Below are 20117 nucleotides of genomic sequence, written 5' to 3' on the forward strand. Positions count from 1 at the left end.
CCACTGCCTGGTTCCCTGTAACCTCACTTCCCTGTAACCTCGCGCCAGAAGGCCCTTGGAGCCGGACCTCAGTGTCTGGGCTGAACAATGGGAGAAAGCTGCATGACATCAAGCAAGACCATTGATTCATCTCACAGTATCATCTGCACTAACGGGCAGCAGTTGTCCAGGATTTCAAACAGGGGACATTCCCAGTCCTACTTGGAGTTGCTAGGGATTGAACTCAGGACCTTCTGCATGAATCTATCACCGAGCTATGACCCTTTCCCCAAAATCAAGATGCCATTTTTCCTTTTTTTTAATTTGAAAAAAATATTAATTCTTATACAGGTATTTCCAAAAATGTGTAGATGTCCAGTATGGTCTGCTAAGAAGTATGCACACCCTTCATTTATACCCAGGAAGGAGATACATCTTCTAAAATGATGCCTGATGCTAGAAAACACAAGGTGGAGGTCATGTGAAAACAAACCAAGTGAGCGTTATGCTTCCAAACAGCCCTTTTGACTCAGGCCCATATTAGTTGAATTAGCTGATCAATGAATTGATTCATTGACTAAATTTTCCATGATCCATTGATTAAGATTGTCCAACCAGGGGACTGTCTTACAGACTTTCTACCATGACACAGAACACAGGTGGGGGAACCTGTGGCTCAGGAGCTACAAATGGTCCCAAGCTCATTTTATGTTGCCCCTAAATGCCTTCTGCAACTGGGGCCAGGATAGTTGGTTAATTCAGTTTGTACCTCAGTTTGGAGCTTGTGTCTCTAAGCACAGTTTCATGTGTGAGACTTGAACTGACTTGTACATACACCGACTGGTTTGTCACACAGATGCAAGGCCCACATTGTCTGCATTTAGGGATAGGGGAGATGTTGGATTTACAGTAGTTCTCATTTAAAGGCAAACTTATCTCATTTTTCCTTTTCAAAACATTAAGCACAAGCTGAAACAGAGCTAGCCTTCAGAAATCGCAAATCTATGGCTGTTGCAATGGACTTCTCCAGCAAGGCAACATGTACAAAAATGCACACACTTGGTTAATGTATGCATGAAAATGATTATATTATTACAAATAACATATAAAAATTATATTAGGGAAAATGGCATACAAAAATGTGTGTATTAGGGGAAATCCACACTAAAATGCTGATGAATTTTCTTGGGGACTTAAAATTCTTTTTTGCATACTGATGTAGAAATGTGGAGAAGTGAAATTGAGACAGAAAAGAATGAGAAACTAAAAGAAACTGAAATTGACAGATTTGACGGTTCCTCCCTAGAATGCAACTTCAGTTTCATTTGCATCTTCTGTCCTCCTGCAAAACAAACACACCCCACAAGTGCTGCAAGCAAAGTTGTAAGACACATTAGTATCTCACATGAAAAGGGTCTACAGTCCTCCCTTGTGCTTGAAGAATGCACCTCTTTGTCAGGCAGAAACTGGGCACATGTTATTATTGTATTAAGCCAGCCTGATAAAAGCTATCATATAATCTACACCACCCACCTAGCAGGAAAACATGGAAAAATGCAGCAACACTTTAAAGAAACAATTACCACCATGCACACACTCTTGATATGAAAGGAGACAAAGTTTGAATTTGAGAAGCAGAAACCTCCCCAAAACAAAGTATGTCACAGGTACAGCTCACCTGGGAAAGATCACAGTGCCCAGAGGTTTTAACTGGAGTCATAAATTGCATTAACAAACATACATCATTAGACAACTCTGATGGGATACTGAAACATGAGATATATTTAATAGGCTGCAATCCTATATCCACTTACTTGGGAGTAGGAATGTCAGAGAATTCCGACAACAAACAGAAACGGGAGCAGAAATGGCTGATGTTTGCTTATTTGTCCCATATCCAGAATGGAAATAAATCCAGTGAATATTATATTGTCTTTGCTTTCAGTCCACAAATGATACATGACATTCCCATTGCATTTCCATTGCACTGAAATGAATGGGGGTGGAATCACATAATGTAAGGTTACCAGATTTTTTTCAATGAATCCAGGGACACTTTTCAACTTCAGTAGGAATGATAGGATTCTGTCAGGGGACTGATTTGTGAATCCAGGGACTGTCCTCGGGAAACGGGGACATCTGGTAACCTTATTAATGACAATATGATTTGCACAATTTACATGAATTACATAATTTTGCCACAGCTGACAGCAATGGTGTAGTTTTGGGTGGAAGATGAACTGCAGTGGATCAGAAACAGTGCTGCATGTGAGAGATAACAGTTCCTCTTTACATCCCCACCTGGCCCACTGAAGTCATTGAGACTTTCTTCTGAATAGACATGTATAGGATTTTGCTGTAAGGCAGTGATAGCCACCAACTTAGATGACTTTAAAAGAGGATTAGACAAATTTATGGAAGAGGTTATCAATGGCTGCTAGCTGAGATGGTTATGCTCTGCCTCTACAGACAGAGACAGTAATGCTTCTGAATATCAGTTGCTGGAAATCACAGGAGTGGAGAGGGTTCTTGTGTTCGGGTCTGGCATGCCAGTTGTGTACAGTGGTACCTCTGGTTAAGTACTTAATTCGTTCTGGAGGTCCGTTCTTAACCTGAAAATGTTTTTAACCTGAAGCACCACTTTAGCTAATGGGGCCTCCTGCTGCTGCTGTGCAGCTGCTGCTGCACAATTTCTGTTCTCATCCTGAAGCAAAGTTCTTAACCCGAGGTACAATTTCTGGGTTAGCGGAGTCTGTAACCTGAAGCATATGTAACCTGAAGCATATGTAACCTGAAGCGTATGTAACCTGAGGTACCACTGTACAAGCATTTGGTTGGCTCTGTGAGAGCAGGATGCTGGACAAGATAGGTCATTGGCCTAATCCAGTAGCCTTTCCTTGCATTCTTACTTGCAACTCTAAAGTTGACTCTGACCAGTTGACTGAAGATTTAAAAGTTGAAGCATTAGTATAAATATTTCACCTAGTTTTAACTTAGGCCCATATACTGCAGGCGTCTTTTCCTCCTTGGGGTGGAACACACCAGGTTGGGTGGGCGACATTCCGAATGGGGAAAAATACTCAGAAAGGTTGAAGAAGTCTCTTTCTCCCTACACAGAACGTCTCCTCCAGATTGCAACCTATTTATGCAGCTGCTTTAGGTTAAAAAAGGCATATAAATATGCCTTTTTTAACCTAAAGCAGCATGACTGAGTGTCATGAGTATCACACATTGATTGGTTCTAAGGACTGTTTAGCAAATTATGGGGAGCAAACCTGCATTTGCTATTGAGGGGTAAACTAGATTCAGGCTTTGGAGATTTGGGATCAGGTTTCATATCTCTAAACTGGATTGGGATCACCATGTTGCAGGAAGGGTTAAACCGTCTCCCTTCCATTTTCTCCAGTGTATTCTATTACTTGACTCACCTGACTCAGGCTGTAATGAGTCTTATTGGGGAGAAACATATGGGTTTATAGATTTGTTCCCTAACAGTGCAAAGTAGCAGGTTTGTGGGGTGTGCTAGCAAAGGGTGATTTGCACTGAGTTAACCCTTGCATTGGGTTAACCATTGCTTTGCAAGTGCCTATTCAGTCCCAATACAATTTGCTCTTTGCTCAACTGCTTCTAAAGGGAATTTAAATAGATGGAATATATAATAATGGTTCTCCATGATCATCTAGATTGGCACTGTACCAGTGAAGTCTGGGTTTCTGACAAGTATATCTATATGAAACCAGATTGGCACTGTACCAGTGAAGTCTGGGTTTCTGACAAGTATATCTATATTTGTCACATCTGAATGCCACATTTTAAGGAACCACATTTAAAATAATCTTAAGTGTACACCTTAAATGTGCAATAAGTGAAGAAGCCCTAAATTAAGCATGAACAATGTCAGAAATACATACTGGATATCAAACACTAGTGAGTTTTACACACACACACACACACACACACACACACACACACACACACTAAAGCCCATGTTGCAGTTTTCTGATCTGTTCCACCCATCCACAGCCAGGCTCCCCAAGTGAATAAAAGATTTCTTCAAAATCAACACTACATGGGAGCCACAAGAACAAGTTTTCCTTTGTTGTGAATGCTATAGCATTATTTGCTGTAGGTTTTTTTTTTTTTAAAAAAAATATACATTCTAAATTAGGTCTGTGAAGGCATGCTTCATCTTTAATTCATCACTCTCAGCTGAAAGAGATTAGCAATGTCTAGCACGCACCCCCTAGTTTGGTGCTGACCTCATCAAGTATGGCCTGAAATTAATTAGCCTCATTCATTCCAAATGGGGAGAAAAAGGATAATGGAGCAGTATTTTTAAAGATGACCACCACAAATTGCACAGAGTGTGTTTAAAAGTATAACACCCCCTTCTCAAACACATACATTGTTTCAAAACCATCTAAGCTAACAAATTTAGCATAGCTCTTGCAATGCTATGCTAAAATTAGCAAAAGATCAAGATAGGAGGGCCCGGTTATATTTAGGAAGTTCGTTTACTTGTAACAAATAAGCTGAGGATCAGAGTACCTGGAATAAATGGACCAAGATGTGGTTCTGTTTTGGCTGGACTAAGCACATTAGTGTACATGCTGTAGGCAGATGAATGTGTATAGAGCTACATGAGGCATCCCCCAGATGTAGTTGGACTGCAACTCTCATAATCCCCAAGTCAGACAATTGGTCCATCTAGCTCCAGTACTGTCTACACGGACTGGCAGGGGCTCTCCAGGGTTTCAGGCAAGGGACACTCGCAGCCCTACTGGGAGATGCCAGAGATTGAACCTTGGACCTTCTGCATGCAAAGGAGATGCTCTGCCACTGAACTAGGGTCCTTTGTCCATCTATTACATCTTTGGAAATTCCTCTACATTCTCACAGGAAATTGTTTTCATGACATGAAACAGCAATTCTAACTTGCAAAGGGCGAAGGGACTGTGTAGGAATTAGCCAGGAATATTGAACAATTGCAAGCATTATCATATGAAGGTGTTATTGAATACTCCTGGGTCTCTCTCTCTCCCCCCCATTTCGGTAAAAGGATGTAGAAAGTCCTCATATTTCTCTCTCTCTCTCTCTCTCTGCTGTAGCAAAGCCGTAGAAAATTATCAGCAAGAAATGAAAGCTGTCTCTTCCATCTTTGGTTTAATTAACACAGGTATTCCAATTGAACTCCATTTATCAAGCGATCATGGATTAAACAGTAACTCAGGGCTGACAATGAAAATGTTACCAGGAGGGCGGTGAAGAATAGATTGAAGAAAACCAAGTGAGTGACTTTGCCATTGTGGGCAAGAACGAGCTTGTGTAAATATTAGCTAGGAAACATGGTTCTTTTATTCAGATGGAGGGATGGTTTTGTTTTTGCAGCCCGGAAAAGTTGGTTTGCCAGTCGATGCATCTATTCATTAACACTATGAATTGTGACTGGTTTTGTTTTTTTAAACCCACCAATCTTTTTAATATACCAGTTTCTCAGCTAAAACCCATAGACTTTTTAGTGGAGTTCCTGAATAGGAAAAGGCAACAATGCTTTGGAGGCATAGAGGGGAGAAGATTGCTCTTGTGCTCAGCTCCTGGCTTGTGAGTTTCCTACAGGCTTCTGGTTGGCTACTATGACAACAGGTTGTTGAGCTGGGCTCAAAGTCTAGTAAATGGCACAGCCTGAATTTACTGCTATGTGACTGAATTCCACCCAAATATATTGGCAGCCTGGAAGCATCCTTCATCCTTTTGGGTTCTTCCCCTTCCCTAAAGGCATTTTGCACACCTGCACATTTTGAGGTGTGGTGTAGTGGTTAAGAGCGAGACTCGTAATCTGGGGAACCGGGTTTGTGTCTCCGCTCCTCCACATGCAGCTGCTGGGTGACCTTGGGCTAGTCACACTTCTCTGAAGTCTCTCAGCCCCACTCACCTCACAGAGTGTTTGTTGTGGGGGAGGAAGGGAAAGGAGAATGTTAGCCGCTTTGAGACTCCTTCGGATAGCGATAAAGCGGGATATCAAATCCAAACTCCTCTTCTTCTCTTCTTCTCCTCAGCCTGTTGTTACCTCCCTCTTACAAGAGGGATATTATAAGGCATCATTTTCCTTCCACCTGGTATATGTCACATGTAGCAGTGTTTCCATTCTGCTGCATTTCATCTTACACTAAAAACAATGTTGTTTTTCTTGTTGGCAAAATCCAGCCATAGGAACTAGTGAGATGAATAGCATATGTTTCAGCATAAGCTGAACTGTAGCAGAATGGAAAAGGCTCTGGTTGTGACAAACACAGGATGGGACAGAAATCATTGCCTCCTTACATCCCTTCTGGGCTTTAGGGAAGGCCTAAGCAGGCCACGTGTGGCCTGCAGACTGCTCACCTGTGAGCTAGACAAAGGAGCCCCCTAATAATGAGTAAAGGCATTTCAACAGCAACAACGTCAAAGTCAGTAGAAGGAATAAGACCAAAGAGCGTGTTGATGTTGATTGTTCCTCAGTTTACTGGGGTATCCCCTAAGCACACATTGCAGTAAAATAAACACCTGCCAGCCATATAGAGAAGCAAACCAAGCCTTTCCCTTTCTTCCTTCCAGTCGTCTTTTTATAAATATATATAAAGGAAACGGAATCTATAATTGTAGATGCTTATCTGCAACAGCTGTCTCTGAAGGAAAACACTAGAAAAATGGCTGCTGGGATGATGTCGCCGGTGCAGTAGGACACTTAAGGGCCAAAAATGTGTTCTTGATATTTTTTTTTTTTAAAAAAGCAGCAACATAACATACTCCCCCCTCTGCCCAAATGCATTCCCTGCTCTGAATTACCTGAGCTCACTCATATCTCCTTCAGGAGGCATATCTGCTGAGCACAACAGCCTTAGGAGGGCACCTAGCCCTGGAGTTATAATTAGTGAGGCTTGCTCATAATGGCTTCAGAGGGTAGGGGAGCAGTGGTGCAGACCAGGCCTGGGGGCTCTCTCTTTCTTTCTTTCTTTCTTTCTTTCTTTCTTTCTTTCTTTCTTTCTCTTTCTTTCTTTCTTTCTTTCTTTCTTTCTCATTCATTGCCTTGACGGGGGGGGGGAGACATTGTGTATAGGAGCTTTGTGACATGTGATGCTACTACCTCTCATACCAGTCAAATTGGAGTAGGAGGGTCTGAAAGGAACATAAGAGAGAGAGAGAGAGAGAGAGAGAGAGAGAGAGAGAGAGAGAGAGAAAATGATACCTTGGATCACTGACCATTTACCAACTGATAGGGGTGGGGAACAGAAATGCAGATTCATACATGATGGAGGCCAGAGCTGGGGAAGCTTTTCAGTCTGAGGGCCATACTGCTTTCTGAGCAACCTTCCAGGGGCCACACATGCCAGTGGTTGGCGGGGCTAGAGGCAAAGGGAGGCAGAGCAATTAATGCAAAATTTGAACAGTAGGATACAGTAGATCCCTTCTGTATCCTTCATCCAGGAAGCACAAGGCATTTACTCCAATTCAAGGACACATTCCAGAAACAGGGCCAGTAGGAGGTGTAGTCTAGGAGAGTGCTGAGGGCCCGGTAGAGAGGCTTGTTGAAAGATGCTGCACCAGAGCATTGTGGGAAATTTAAATTGGCGACTTGCCTTTGCCAACTGTGGCTCTGTCACATGTGACCTACTGGTATTGGAAGGAGTCAACTAGAGGGCATGTTGTTTAGGGCCCTCTCAAGCCTTGAAGGGTTGGGTTCAGGATAGCCCTGTCTCCTACTTTACAGAGGACAGACCTCTGTTTGAATGAGTCCTCTATTTAAAGGGCTGTCTGGTCTAAAACTAGCTTAAAGCATACCCTCCAACATTTCTCCAATGAAAATAGGGATGTCCCATTCCATAATGATAATTTTACTATTTATACCCCACACATCTCATTGGGCTGCCCCAGCACTCTGGGTAGCTTCCAACATATATAAAAACATAATAAAATGTTAAATATTAAAAAAAAATCCCTATACAGGATTGCCTTCAGACAGTTCAGGGGTTGGATAACGTCATACTCTCCAACATTTCTCCAATGAAAATAGGAACATCCTAAGGAAAAGCGGGACATTCTAGGATCCAGTCAGAAACTGGGACAGCTTCTCTAAATCAGGGACATCCCTGGAAAACAGGGACACTTGGAGGGTTTGGCTTAAAGGCAAAGAGCTATAAGAAGGGAGGGCAGACACCGCTCCCCGTCAACAGAAAGCTTCAGGCCCTCAAACTGAACAAGTGCACCATCATGTTGCTGCAGTATTCCCCACTAGGGTGAGATACGCTGCAGCTTTCAGTAGATAGCAATTATTTCTATTTTTGCATCTATTACTATACATATGTAAATTGTATGCAAATATGTGTGCTTTATTCAGTCCTCTCTTTTTTGGGGGGGAGGGGCATTGCATTTCCTCTTCTTATGGCAACCCTTAGTGGTCCCTCTAGTTGCCCTACAAGGCTTGAGTGGTGTGTGGAAGAGGAGAGAGGGAAGGAGAATCTAGGGGACTTCCAGGAGAATAGTGGTGGGGACAACTTGGTCTCTGTGAGACCATGCCCATAACTTGGACCTTCTCATATCAGGAACATTCAAATTGATTCCCCCCCCCTTTAAAATCTTGTTTTTAATTAAAAAAATAATTACGTTGATGCATGTGTTTTAATCAATGCTGTGAGCTGCCTTGGGACCTGCCCTTGTGAGAAAGGTGGGATCTAAAATAAGTATATAATATTCTGCATGCAAAGCACCTGCTCTTCCACTGAGATACAGCCTTTGATTCATGGAGGAGAGGCTACAAAATAAGCTACTGAGAGGCTACCTTCAGGTTCAGAGGCCTCTGAATGCCTTTTGCTAGGGAGCAACAATAGGAGGTGATTCAGTGATAGAGCACCTCATTTGGCCCCACGTTCAACCTCCTGCACGTCCCAGGTAGGCCTGGGAAAGGTTCTCTGCCTGAATGAATCCCTGGAGAGCTCTTGCTAGTCAGTGTGGACAATACTGAACTAGATGGATCAATGGTCTGATTCTGTATAAAGCAGCTTCCTATGTTCCAATGATTTGAAGCAGTATATGGCTGGCCACAGTGGAAAAGAAGATACAGTGGTACCTCGGGTTAAGTACTTAATTCGTTCCAGAGGTCCGTTCTTAACCTGAAACTGTTCTTAACCTGAAGCACCATTTTAGCTAATGGGGCCTCCTGCTGCCGCCGCGCCACCAGTGCACGATTTCTGTTCTCATCCTGAAGCAAAGTTCTTAACTTTAGGTACTATTTCTGGGTTAGCGGAGTCTATAACCTGAAGCGTCTGTAACCTGAAGGGTATGTAACCCGAGGTACCACTGTACTGGATTAGATTGACTTCACAAAGTTCAAGAGGGAAAACACAAGGGTCAAACTATTTGAGTGAATCTTCAGAATTTTTCTTTTTTTGGGTGGAGAGTGGACAGGGAGTGGCAGGAATGAGAGAACATTCCCATAAACATTGTTTTCCTTGGAAACCGTGCAGTTTGATATGAAATCCAAACCTGATAAAATCCCAGTCAATATTAGCAATGCTAATGACATGTCCCCTCATTCCTATTTTCAAATGTTGGATTTCATCTATACATAGTTAAAAGCTAGTAGCCAAACAAAGAAAAAGTGGGGGTGGGGTGGGTGGGTAAGCACTGGGGAATCGAAGCCCATTTGAAAGAGAGACAGACAGACATACAGACACACAGAGAGAGAGAGGAGAGAGAGAGAGAAGGGTGTGGGGGGGGAAATCTACATTTTAATGAAAATATTTTCAAGCCATTTCAAATAAGAGTCCAAGAGAAATAATTACAAAAGTTTGGAAAGAAAGAGCATTAGCTTTGATAGCTTTCTCCTCTGTGAAGCAATTAAAACGAGCCATTTTTCAAATACTAAGCAGAAAATTACTAATGGACGGACTCAGAAAAGCTTTCATTTCAATCTCATGTCCTTTATTCTTCTAAAAAAAGAAAGAGGGGGGAATAAGGTGGTTTTCAGATAGATTGCTACATAAAGGAGTCACTCGCTCGATGTCATAAAAACTATGGCAGCGTAGAATGACGGAGATTAACATCCAGATTTAAATCACGCAACAGTCCAGTTAATAGCGACATCTAATTAAAGAATGCATTATAAGTCTGTAATGTTGATTTGATAGAGAAAACCTCAACTTCAGAGTTTTCCATTGTAATGTACTGTTCATATAGCAGCAGATGTCCAAGTAAGACGATTCAGTTCCTCATTCCTACCACACTTATCAATTTCCTGGGCTACCTTTAGTAAAAAAGGAAGGCACCGAGTGAGACCCAGGGACAATCCAGGCAAAGCCTTGGTTCTTAAACCAGTGTCTTGAATCTATTTGGTCGGAATGGTTGCTGTGCTATTTGGCTAATTCTGCCTAAGGCCTTGAGAAGCAGGGAATGGTTATTTATCTTGGAGACATCCAAAATACAGCCTGCTAATCTCATGGATCAGTTTGTATGGATAGATAACAGGTGTAGCATACGCTTCAACTGTCCTGCTTTGAATGGGACATCCTAGGACATCCTAGAATTACAGAAGACATTCCAGCTTCTGTCTGGATCCTGGGATGTCCTGTTTTGACTCCTGTGGATGCACATTTTGTGGTCTTGTGCGCTTGCATGAGTCTTGTGACGTGCATGGGAGCATGACCACAAAGGATAAACATCCAAATTTTCCTCTGCCGCAAGTTGGAGAATATGGTGTGGTGATAGCTTACAACTGTTGGGGTTTGGTTTGCCCCAGGGGTTCATAGCAGTTGGAAAAGTGCTCATCTGGGTCTTGGGTCAGGCTGAATCCTTAAACAGGCTGGCTGAACTAAGGTCCATTTTATTTATTTATTTTGTCACTAATGATGACATCACAGAACGCTTCATCCATCATATCGGCTTCACTTTGCTGAAGCTAAGGTTACTTTGGGTCTCAAGTCTCCATGGATGGGAGACTACCTAAGGACCTCTCCCGTGTATACCACTTTGAGGTCACAGAATCATAGAACTGTAGAGGTCTGATGAACAAAAATGGGATAGGAACATAGGATCACACAAAATTGCTTTATAATAAGTTAGAACATTGTTCCATCAGCAATACCGACTGATAGCAGCTCTCCAGGGTTTCAGGAACAGGGACTCTCCCAGCTCTACTTGGGGATACTTGGGATTAAACCTGGGACCTTCTGTATGCTATGGTCCTTGTTGCAGTAGAAAGCGGCCTTCTACTGTGTGAGACCATTGGCTGATCTAGAATAGTATAGAGGAAAAGCCACCTATTAGGCATGATGTTCAAAGCACTGAATCAAAGCATGCCACTTTGCATGCTACTGAATACTGGGGATTGGAGAAAGGCAACGAGGGATGTCGTTGGACCACAACTCCAATCAGACACAGCCAGCCTGGCCAGTGGTCAAGGAGGGTGGGTGCTTTCTTTCAGCATCATATGGAGGGTAGCCCCCTTGGTCACCCTTGTACAAAGTAGTATCTGACTGGTCATTGTCTGAATCAGAAGGCTGTTCTGGATTGACTTTGCAGCAAGAATGTTTTGTGTTTTTATTGAATCAGAGCTTCTTCTTCTCTCATTAAGAACTATTTGGTCAGCTATTTAAACTGCATTGAACTGGAGTCTTCCTGTTCTTGGGCTGACTCCCATACTCCTCTGTGTGCCATCTGACTGAAAAGCATATAGAATAAGGCATGATAACTCAGTTCTATTCCAGACCCAGTGGCACCTCCCCAAATACAGTGACTGCTTGCAGATTCAATCCACATCTTTTCTCCATGAAGACTAGATCATTGTCTTTGCTTTTGAAGGAAAGCAGATAATTCTACACCTTTACACCTTTGTGCGTGTGTAGAAAGGTAGCATGCACAACAGCAAACAGGGATTTGTAATTCCATTATTGATCTACCAAATCCCAGGGAGTGTGCTGCCAAAATCTAGGAAGTCTGAAACCTCCAAATAACACCAATGACCTTAGGAGGAACATGCCAGGAAGGCATTTTAGCATTGGCTAGAAGAGCATATTAAAATACAAGGCATTCGCTGTAGTAAAAACAGGGTACCTCATTCCAGCTGTCTATATATATTCCTTTCCAGCACTAAATCTGTCCAGGGACCTTTCAGAAATACTGCATTAAGCCTCATGCCTTCGCTTAGTGAATAGAAATGTGAAAAGGATGGAGATAAAAATCAGAGGGACACACAATAGCGAATGTTCTATGATTTAATCACCATTACAGCTTAAAACAGCACAGTCGACATTCACCCTTGGTAAGTCAGGGATAAATCTCTGTCTATGGCTGCCTGGAAGAGTGACGGCATGGTAACACCAGGTCCGTTGACAAAGCAGACCCCCAGAGGCGGTGCAAGGAAAGAGTTGAAGGGCACTGGAAGCTGCCTGTTTCAAGAACTGCTGTTTACTAGCAGAGAGCCCAGTCATTGCAGTGGCTGCTGTACAGGCCTGGTGTATCTGCCCAGAATCTTTGGCCAATTGCATCAGAATATCTTGGCTCCGTCGCCCACATGCAGTTGCCACAGGTGCACACACACAGAGGCACCCATCTTCCTGTTGAGCAGAGGGTGTCCATCATAGTGCTGGGCCAGACAGAGAGGTTTCTCTGGCCAGTGCAGCCTGTGCAACAGGCATCAAAAGTGCTTTGTCCCAGCTTGACTATGTATGCTAGTTGTTGAATGTTTGCTCTATCCCATTGACTGTCCTGCCCCTGGATCATCAAGTCAAAGGCTGGAAGGGCACAGAGGAAGACTTGGTGGGCTGCTTAGGCCTGTAATCTGGAAGTTCCCTGGCCCTGGTCTACCCTGATGGGTAGATGCTCCTCAGTGTTTTAGACAGGGGTCTTCCCATCCCTACATGGAGATGTTGAACCTGGAACTTACTGTATACAAAGCACACACTTTATAGACTGTTGGTTCATAGTTCACAATTGCTCATTGTTCATATAGCTCTATCAGCACGTAATGATTTAGATAGCGACATAGGTAAAAGTAAAGGGACCCCTGACCATTAGGTTCAGTCGTGACCGACTCTGGGGTTGCAGCGCTCATCTCGCTTTATTGGCTGAGGGAGCCGGTGTTTGTCTGCAGACAGCTTCCGGGTCATGTGGCCAGCATGACTAAGCCACTTCTGGTGAACCAGAGCAGTGCATGGAAAGGCCATTTACCTTCCCGCCGGAGTGGTACCTATTTATCTACCTGCACTTTGACATGCTTTCAAACTACTAGGTTGGCAGGAGCAGGGACCGAACAACAGGAGCTCACCCTGTCGTGGGGATTCGAACCACGACCTTCTGATCAGCAAGCCCTAGGATCTGTGGTTTAACCCATATATATAGTGACCTAAGCAACAAGAAAAAGGCTTAAATTTTGGCAGTTGCAAGGGGAATTGGAAAGAAGGAAGGGGGAAAAAAGGGAGAGGCTTTAAAAGAGGATTAGACAAATTCATGGAGAATAAGGCTTTCCATGGATATTAGGCACAATGGCTATGTTCTACCTCCATTGATGAAGGCAGTATGCCTCTGTACACCAGTTTCTGCAAATTGCAGGAGGGGAGAATCCTGTTGCTCTCAGGTCCTGCTTCTGGTCTTTCAGTATGCACTTGCTTGGCCCTTGTGAGAACAGGATGTTTGATTAAATGGGCCTTCAGTCTGATCTGGCAGCAAGGTTGTTCTTATGTACTGCAACTGGGGATGGAGTATGTATTTAAAGCTGAATTCACACAATTCACACGTATGAACTGAAACACAGCTATCTTTTGAAATCTGCACAGCTCTGAATTTTGCAATGCAGTTCTCCTGCCAAGTCATGGGCACAATAATGCATATACAGCGGTACCTTGGTACCCGAACAGCTTGGCTCCCGAACAAAGCACCGCAAACCTGGAAGTAAGTGTTCCGGTTTGCGAACTTTTTTTGGAAGCTGGATGTCTGACACGACTTCCCCTTGAGTGCAGGAAGCTCCTGCAGCCAATCGGAAGCTGTGCCTTGGTTTTCGAATGGTTTTGGGAGTCAAATGGACTCTCGGAACGGATTAAGTTCAAGAACCAAGGCATCACCGTATTAAGGTAAGGAGTGCCTATATTAGTGAAAATAACATATAAAAATGCATTCTGTTGGGGAAAATAAAAAGTATTAGGAAAAACATGTTCCATAAAAATGGGTCCATTAGGCAAAATGTCATATGAAAAAATGTATAGTGAGAAAAAATCACATTAAAATGCTCATGAATTTTCATAATTTTTAAAAAATTGCTAACTAATGTGGAGAACTGAACTAAAGACCAGAAAAATGAGAATCTGAGAGAAACAAAGAGAAGCAGATTTGCCCACCCTCAAGTAAAACCCCCATGGGGAGGCAGATTCAAGGGATAGGAAACTGCCTTATGTTGAATCAGTCCATCAGTCCACCTCCCTTTGAATACCAAATTCTGGGGATCAACATTAGGAAGCGGGCTGTTGTGCTCGTTCCTTCCCTGTTGGTTTCCCAGAGGCATCTGATTGGCCACTGTGGGAAACAGGAAGCTGTACTAGATGGGCCTTTGGACTGATACAGCAGGCAATGTGCAAGCTCATGTATTAAGGTAACATTGAGTTGGAGCTTTGCAAAAGACCTGCATATATCTGAAACAAAACTGAGGAAGGGGAGAGGGGAAATTTTAACATGCTCAGGAAGACTGGTTTGGTTTTTAGAAAGTTGCCCCATGCATTTGGGGCTTGTTTCTCTCTTTAAAGGGCACAATTCTTTTGCAGCTTCTTCGACAGAGAACAGATCAACATTCTTCACTGAGGTTCTGGCAAGGACAATGATGTTAGTTCACCGAAACAGCAGAAGCAGTGGCAAAAGTCTTCTTGAACTGTATCGCTTTGGACTGCAAGTGGAGCGGGAGTCTGATTTTTGAATGGCCCCTTGCACTTAAATTCCACCCCCCCAAGCGATAACTTGCACGTCCCATTATGACTTCTGAAGCCACTTCTCAGAGGAGGAAAACCAAAACAAATCACTGCTTGTCTGCATCCCCAGACCTGGAAATTTTGACTGGCGAGATGGATAGAAAAACAAATTTCAAAAACCCCAGCCTTAAGAAAGTTCAGTGGCTACGGACTTCAGACGTGCATGTTGAGGAACATCAGAGGCACAATTCATACCTTGGAGCACTTTTCCATTATCAAATGGGATTCCCACTCCAGCAACTTGAAAACACACACATCTCCTTGGAGAATTTCCTCAAAGATACGGTGTGCATGGCCTGAAGAGCTCGTATTTCTAATCCTCTTCAGAATGTTTTTATTTTTTAGGGGGGGAGGGGTGGTGGAAATGAAAAACAGCAGCTAATACTAGAAAGGAGATGGAGAGGAAGGCAAAGAATCCTTGGCTGGAGAGCTGAGAAAGTGTGGCAGAAGTCAAACAATCTTGTATGAGATGAAAGCGGTTACAGACAGCAGAAATGGCGTTTCCTCTGGGGGGAAGCGACACTGCAGATTCGTTGTTCAAAGTTCTCATGTTTCATCCTAACAAATTCCATTACATTGGGAAGATTAGAAAAAAAAATTGCATTCTGTTTCCTTGGGCTGTGAAAATGTAAGCAAAATAAATTCAATGAGGAAGGGGGGAAGGAAGGGGGGGAAAGAGATGTGATATTTTCCTTCTCAGTATTAGAAGGACCCCAATATTTGCACCTAGTGCAGCAAAGAAATGGGGGACGTGGGATTGCATAAGGAAGCCAGGAATGTTTTGAAGTCCGTGTTCTCTGTAGACCACATTTTACATGAACAAGAATGAAATGGAGAGACATGGGCAGGATTATGAGCTACTGTTGAAAGATTATTATTCTGAACAATTGGTCTTATTTTTGGAAAGGTTTTCAGGCAAAAAGGAAAAGGGGGAAAAAGGAAAAAAAAACAAAACCCAAAGGCATGTGTTAATGCTGCTGGGGGCTGAATTCTGAGTATTTTGGCACTAGTCACATTTTTAGGGAACATTTCAAGAATGCACAGCTCTTTTTCGTAATGATTATTTGGGGCATCCTTTGCAACACACACACACCACCCCACATTCATCTGTATTCCCCACATTTATTTTTGCCCCCAAATGACTTCATTTGCCACACTGCTAAGTCCCATTGGCTTTGTGGCACAGTAACATTCTCTTTACCCTGTGTTCCCTGATTGGTTGGAATCACTTATATGACTACTCCAAGAAGGTGAAAGATGCAGCAATGAGAGGGGAAATAGCCACAGAACAACAGCCAGGGGAAATGGCCACAACAAAGAGGATAAAAAAATGTGGCTTCTTTTTTGGGGGGAAAGGCATCATAGTACGTCTGCAAAATAATTGTATAGAATACAAAATCATTGTGTAGAAACCGTAGAATATTCAGCACACTTTTAGTACTACAAACACACAACATACTTGGCAATTAACTGATCGGATAACAAAATCCATCACGCAAGTGATTGTGTGGATATTCACTGGCAGTTCGATTGGAGCTGGAAAGCACTTAGAGTGGGCATTGCAGTGGTACTGAGAGGTCAGAAAGAGATGGAATCAAGTGGTGTTCACTGAAGGATGGCCGGTGAGGAATCTGATCTGTTGGCTCTAGACAAGGGGAGGGTCCAAACATCAGTGGCAAATCATGCAGACAGTCCCAAGACTAGATCTCTGGCTTCTCCCACTTTTAAAGAGTCTCAAGTGGTAGAGTTGAGGAAGATCTCTCTCTGCTTGAAATCCTGGACAGCTGCAGCTGCTCAACAAACTATTGGCCGAGATGGACCAGGACAGTTCCATGTAAGGGATAACTTTTGGCATCCCTGATTTCAGTCATACATTACTTGGAAAGTACTTTCTTTAAAATGTTCATATAGCCAAGAAGATGCAAGAGTGCCCAGTTTTAGACTTCAGTCCCAGATCCTTGAATCCAACGCACAATGACTATAGCTGCAATAACTCTCCCTCTGACTCAGCTGTCCGCAGCACACTCAGCATCGTAATCATGCAAATTAAATACAAATTTTAAAAATTGCCCCCATTAAAATGATCTATTAATGTTGTAAGGCTCCAGCACTTATGGAGAATGGTTCTAATTGCCTGATCTTGCCATTGGCACATCTTAAAAGACCTGGCAGATCTTGAAGATATTTACACCTCTGGGATTAATTTCATTGTAAGGAATTAACTTTTGGCAAAGCTTGGTTGCTGCCACTAGGAGGAAAAAAAGGTTGCTAACATCTGCTTTTAAAAACTGTTATATTGCTGGAGAAAATGAAAAGCATTGTGCAAATTGCCTGAATAAAAAAGTAAGAATGTGCCACTTCCCTCACACATATATCGCTTTTAAAAATATAGTTGAACTCCAACCAAAAAAACTAGCTGGTTAGACCAAATCAGTCTGTAAAATTCAGCCTCACCTCCTCTCTCACTGCAGCTGATCTGCAAACATGCCAATGGCTTCTGTGACATCACAGCTTTTCAGCCAATCAGTGTGAAAGAACTAAATCCAGAGTCATAGCTTGGCATGTGTCCTTTGATTAAGCACTGGGACCACTAACTTTCAATAGATTATTTCTGCAAAACTGCAACCTACAGAGAAGGGGCCATAGCTCAGTGGTAGCACACATGTTTTTCACTCAAAATACCCCAGGTTAAGTTTCCAGATGGCACAGGTAACATTCCCTGGAGTCAGCAAAGACAATGTTGAGCTGGCATAACATCGAGTCACTACAGTGTGGTGACTAAGAAGCTGGAAGCTGGGTTATGAAAGAGGAAGACCCTGATTCAAGTCTTGCCTCTGCACAAACCCTCTCAGAAGCTCCTCTCCCCTGGTCTCTGACACCCCCCCACCATTTGTAATGTGTGCTGGAGGGAGATAATACAGACTTTACATGTGACAGTGTTTGGGTGCCTCTGGGCCTCCAGATATTGAGTGGACTCCAACTCCCATCAGTCTAACCCAATTATGCTCCTGCAGGGTGACTGGTTCCTTATCACTGTCTGAAGAGGCAAGGATTGCAAGAAGACCATGCATAGGAAGTGCTTTGAAGCCTTAGAAGTGCTGCACTAATGCTCGATCAAGCATCCAGAACCTTTCCCAGCCTGGGGGCCATTTTCACTTCTAGGCAAACTTATTATTATTATTTTTTAACCGGGGGGTGGGTAGTTGGGGCCAGAAACAAATGCGAGGGGAATAACAGGTGTATCTGGTATATCTGTTCAGCAAATTAATTTCTACACACACAGTCTCACACTGCCCTCCGTCCATGCAAGCAAGAGGCCTGATTAGACTTCAGTGGCACATTCCAGCTAAGCCAAAAATGCTCAAGAAGAGTGTTGGGGTAGAAAGGGGTGTGGCCTGGGGAGATTCTTGGGGGCCAGGGAGAGAGGTCTGGAGGGCCACATTCAGTCTCTGGTCATAAGGTTCCCTGTCCTTAAGGTAGATGGAACAATGGGCAGATATAGTATGTCTGCTTCCTAAGATCACACATCCTACAAAAAGGCCTCATTTATTTATTTAGCTCGGACCAGCAAGAAAACTACATTGCAAAGCCTGCTGCCCTGCTGGCCTCCTCCAGCACCTGACTTGCCCGTCCTGATTTGCAGCATAGCTTGCTGCTCCTAGCGTGATTTCCTCCCCCTTCCTGCCCCCTGAGCAGAAACTGGAGCAAAGTTTAGCAGAAATGCATGTCATTGAATGGAGCTGAAAAGAAGGAAGAGGCAAGTGATAAGATCAGAGCCTGCAGCGCCTTGTTTATGAGAACATCCTCTGTGTAATATATGTCTGGACTAGGTGAAAGGATGGTGTCACCCCCAACATATTTTAAATGCTGCGACTGTCAGGCAAAAAGACAATGATGTACAAGTTTATACAAAACACGCACACACAAAAATATGGCATGCAGCAAGGAGAGTTTTCACAAGTGAGGCTCCTGCTTCTGTGGAGTTTGCAATGCAAAACTTAAAAACGAAGACGGCATTGGTTAAAATGTTTATTTGTGTTACAAATAGCCAGTCTCTTTGCTTTTCCTTCTGTGTGAAACAACACTTCAAGAAAAGGTGACTTCATATGTGAAAACACCTTTATAGGGTCAGAACCTCACCATACGTTTAAAGCACTATTATACCACCTGAACAACCATGGAGAATCCTGTGACTTGTAGTTTGTTAAGAGTTGTTTAGAGATGCCTATTCCCCTCACAGAACTACAATTCTCTGGGTTCACAGGGGAGAAGGGTTGATTTTTAACCCACTCTGAAAACTGTAGCTTTGTGTGGGGAATAAGGGTCTCCTAACAACCCATAACAACCCTTAACAAACAGTTGCCATGTGCATTTTAATTTGCTGTCCTTGTCTGCTCAGTGCAGACAATGGAAGATTCTCCTCTACATCTCACCACTCTTCAGAACTTCCTAGCAAGGCTGGTGCCAGCAACCAGCATCTTCTGGTAATTTCCAGGTCCCAGCAGTCAGGCCCCTGACAAGGCTTGTCTTGCCTTTTCCTCAATTGCCCCACCCCCTGACCAGGAAGATGTACCATGTGGCCAGATTTAGCCACCCTTATAATTTCCTGAACCTGTGTGCCTATTGCTGGCCACTCAGCACTGCTTTGAGCCAGGTAAGCCAAACCAGACCCACTGACAACCTCAGCCGAGTTTCTGGAAACTACAGGAGGGATGGCGGCTGTGCTCTCATGCTCAGTTCCTGCTTGTGGATTTCCTAAAGACATCTGGTTGGCCACTGTGAGAACAGGATGTTGGACTAGATGAGCTACTAGCCTGATCCAGCAGACTCTTTTGACATTGTTATGATGAGCGCTGCCAGATGATGCATTGTCCCGGGCCCTCTCAAATCTGGATCCCTTCTCCCCCCTCTAGGGTTTTCTCTTGGAGGTCCATCTCATGCGGGAAGAACTGCCAGTTTAGCTAATGCAAAGTTCTTTGAAGGATGTGTTTTCAACTTCCAGGTCCCCCTTCAACCCTTTCCTCCAAAAATAAAAGAACAGGATTCCTGGAGCAGAGCATAGGGTCTCTGAGTGGAAACCTACACCCTCACTGGCTTAATTTAAAGACCCACAGCAAGGCTCCCTGCCTCTTTCAGGAAGATCTTTGCTTTACT

At 43.4% G+C, this 20117-nt stretch overlaps 1 long non-coding RNA gene across 4 annotated transcripts in view; it reads left to right on the forward strand.

Annotated features, from left to right (window-relative positions):
* Window positions 1-20117, forward strand: part of LOC310831958 — a 61041-nt gene that overhangs the window by 32110 nt on the left and 8814 nt on the right. For 2 of the 4 annotated variants that reach the window (XR_014558057.1, XR_014558060.1), the window contains one exon: window positions 14763-17963. This is a non-coding gene — a long non-coding RNA (uncharacterized lncRNA). Of the gene's footprint in view, window positions 1-5155; window positions 5267-14762; window positions 17964-20117 lie in introns of those variants that run through there. The other 2 variants (XR_014558059.1, XR_014558058.1) reach the window with 2 other exon arrangements.

Source organism: Podarcis gaigeae (genome assembly GCF_964106915.1).
Source record: "Podarcis gaigeae genome assembly, chromosome: 14".
NCBI lineage: Eukaryota > Metazoa > Chordata > Lepidosauria > Squamata > Lacertidae > Podarcis > Podarcis gaigeae.